Source organism: Acyrthosiphon pisum, chromosome X, assembly GCF_005508785.2.
Source record: "Acyrthosiphon pisum isolate AL4f chromosome X, pea_aphid_22Mar2018_4r6ur, whole genome shotgun sequence".
Classification (NCBI taxonomy): domain Eukaryota; kingdom Metazoa; phylum Arthropoda; class Insecta; order Hemiptera; family Aphididae; genus Acyrthosiphon; species Acyrthosiphon pisum.
The window spans coordinates 123,838,150-123,842,117 of record NC_042493.1 but is presented as its reverse complement, the minus strand read 5'-3'; positions in this window follow the sequence as shown (position 1 = coordinate 123,842,117).

Below are 3,968 nucleotides of genomic sequence, written 5' to 3'. Positions count from 1 at the left end.
TATAAGTATTTAAAATTGTTTGACGAGCGGAATAGTGGACCAACATTTTGCGTAGTTTCCGCGTTCCATAATTAGATTCAGCTCGTTTAAACTTTAAATACTTACAAACTAATAGTTCAAAATTCGATTTTTATGTAATATATCTAAGTACTCTACCAGGCGGCGGCAAAAATGGTTACAGAATTGTAAAGCCACGAAGAACAAGACAAATAAGTACTCTTCTACCAACATTTTTTTTTCAAACTTTTATTTGGATAACAAAAATTGCTTTGGAATACTAATATAGTTTCTTGCGTTAAAATATGGATCATATATAATATCATATAATACACAGTCAGTGTATAGTATATAAAATTTATATTTTGCTCCCGTCCATACGACTCTATAATATTACAGTGAAACCTCCACTGACGGTCACCTCTAAATATAAGACACCTCAGAATAACGGAAGTTTTTTTTTTTATTTCAGAACAAAATATAATGTGAACTCTTTGAGTAGGTATTTAGTGGACAAAATGTCAGCGACCGAGAGTGAGAGTATTTAGAGTTTTAACTGTACAATGTTATGACGTCGATTTATTTTCGTTTAAACGGCGAAGATCAGTGTGCGATAATCTATTGTGTCAGCAAAATGTTTTGGTTGTTAGAGGGGGCGGGGTGGGGGTATGACGAAGACGATGACGTTTTGCACAAACCGTTTTGTTAACAATAATAATTTACCCTTTATTCGGACCAGTGATTATTATTTATCAAACGTCTTTACGTGCAGTATAGAAGACCAGTACAGAACTGGTCGCTTGGTAAATCCGAACAACCCGCAGGTTATAACAACTAATTTATTGTTGTGCAATAATAACATTATTATTATCTCGTCCGCTATTCCGGGCGAAGAATAAAACAAAATTTGCTATACACCTTCATTGAACTAAAATTATCAGCAGGGGCCATTAATAATTATTAATTATAATATTTGCCGTGAAATATTTTGTGTTGAGGTCTTACGATTATATATACATATATTTATACAACCACCCACCCACCCGTTACAGACATGAAGCAATTGCTCCAAATAATCCTAAATCTCGCCACCGCTGCATTTGGCTGTATTTCGGCTCACAGTCCACAAACATAATATGTGAAACTTCGTTCTCCAAAATGACGTTTTTTAAAGAATAAAAAGTAACGTTCAAGATCGAGTTCAAGATTAACTGATCTCTGCCTTGAGAACGCTCTTAGTTGTTCTCCAAGGATACCAAATTAAAAAAAAAAAAACTGGCTAATATTATATATTTATATTACATCAAATAATTTTCATTAAATAGCTTAAACTGTGTTTTTAACACAAAAATAAACATTTTTAATATTTAAGCTTTTTCTTGCCCTCGAAAATTTTTTTCCAAATTATCCGGACCTCTATTGAAATTGATTTATTGCCGACCCCTGTTAGTGAACTCGCTGTTAGTGCGTGCAAACCATGAATCATAATATTATTATTACCATCAATGCATCAACCTAGTATAGTATATTATGGTACCAAAATATCACATTTTGTATAATACCTATACTGTTGATAATAATTGTTGGTATTTTTAATACTTACAGTATATAATATCAGTCGGCGAACTTAGCTTAATTACATTACGACTGTTCACAATAAATCATTATGAAAATTCTATTAATATTCTAACTTTCCTAAAAATAACCAAACTTTATAACCTCATATAATTTCATATGTTTTCCTAGATATTCCCCTACTTTAATTACACATACCAAGAATAATTTTATTGTAATATTGTAAAATGTATTGTAAATTGTACCTGTATATATAAGTAATATTTTAAAATATGTAAGCTAATAACCTTAGTTGTTGAGGCTTTAAAGTAATAACAAAAAAAAAAATAAATAAATCATTGTTTTGTACTTTGGACATATTACTATTATTACGTAGGATTTGGTATGAGTACTTAAAATGAGTGATATGACTAGTGATATAATAGCTCTAAATTTACGAATTCCCTGTGAAGTGTACGAACAATTATTATTTTCGATAATTTGAATTTTCCAACCGACTGGTCGACCGACTGACCGGCCGACTGGTATTGACGAGCACACACGCATGGTGATACTCTGCCCCTCACATAATACTATATAATCATTATGACAAAACACGCGAGCCTCTAGACCGTTCAAACAATATTATTTTTATAATTTCCAAATATTCAAAACTACTGTTTTTGGACACATTTTTTCGTTTTTCGAACACTCTGCGCTTGTCGGTCTACGACCCACCGACCAACCAAATGACCCACCGATATCGACGAGCACACACGCGTGGTGATACTTTTCCCCTTTTACGATACTCTATCATTATACACATAAACGTCCACATGATACATACACACACGCAACCCGATAAAGACGGTGTACCAACAATATTTTATTTAAATTTTCTAATATTAAAAACTATGATTTTCGGACACTATTCATAGTTCTTTTCGACCACTTTGCGTCCGTCAGTCTACAACCACACCATACTAATATGATGTATAGTGATACCTTGTGTCATTATGAAAAAAACACGAGAGCCACTGGGCGGTATCCAAACAACTTTTTTTTATAATTTTAATTTTTTAGTATTTATAAAACGACGATTTTTGGGCATCTATTTACGTTTTTCGTTTGCTTTTCCTCAGTCTACCACAGCCGACACACAGACCGACCAACCGACCAACCGGCCGACCGGTATCGATGAGCACACACGGGTAATGATACTTTTCCCCTCTCACGATACTATATCATTATACACATCAACTCCCACATGATACATACACAATGATGCGTAAACACACGCAAGCCGCTAAAGACCGTGTATGCGACAATATTTTATTTTAATTTTCTAATATTTAAAACCATTATTTTCGGACACTTTTCATAGTTTTTTTCGACCACTGTGCGTCCGTCAGTCCTCAACCACACCATAATATGACGTATATATACTTTGTATCATTATGAAAAAACACGCGAACCACTGGACGATGTACAAACAACATTTTTTTTTTTATAATTTGAATTTTTTAGTATTTATAAAACGACGGGTTTTTGCCATCTCTTTACGTTCTTCGTTCGCTTTCTCTCATTCTACTACAGCCGACATACCGACCGAGCAACTAGTGTTTGAAAATTTCATGAAATTTAAAACAATTAAATATTTCAGTATTTTAATAAGCTTTGTTTTATTTTTAAATAAGTTTTATATTTACATATAATTGTCATAAATCACCTTCATAATTGTATGGTACCTAAATGTATACCTAACCTTTGGTATTATACATTCAAAATGGTATTCAAAATGTTTAAATATTTTAATGTTTAAATGATACAAGTAGGTATACAACAGTATACATGTATATTGTCAGGGCCGTAGCTAAGAATTTTCTATGGGGAGGGTTCAGTTCCATAGATAGAAATTTTATAGAGGATATTACTATAGTAAATTACATTGAGTAAAACATCAAAATAGTGAGAATAAAACATTATATTTTCATTATAACACTAGGTCAATTTTTCTCGGCTTCTTTGCCATTTCATTTAATACTTCATCTGGCGTGATAACAACATTCCTATAATAACTCAGTAACACTAAACCATTGAGACGATCCTGTTTGACAAACAATTCAATAAAATGAAATCAAAATAATCAGGTTAATTAAAATTTATTGTTTATACATAATACATACCTCTTTCATACTGTTTCTGAGGTAGGTTTTTATTCTTTTTAAGCCAGAAAAAGACCTTTCTGGTGTCGAAGTAGAATCAGGTAGACAGCACAACATTTTTAATAACATAAATATATTAGGGAATATGATTGGATCACAACACCTGATGGCATCCAATGCATTAGAAGGTAGCATTTCATTTCTATTTGTTACTAGCCCTTTAAGTTTTTGTTTCTAAATTTGAAGCTAACA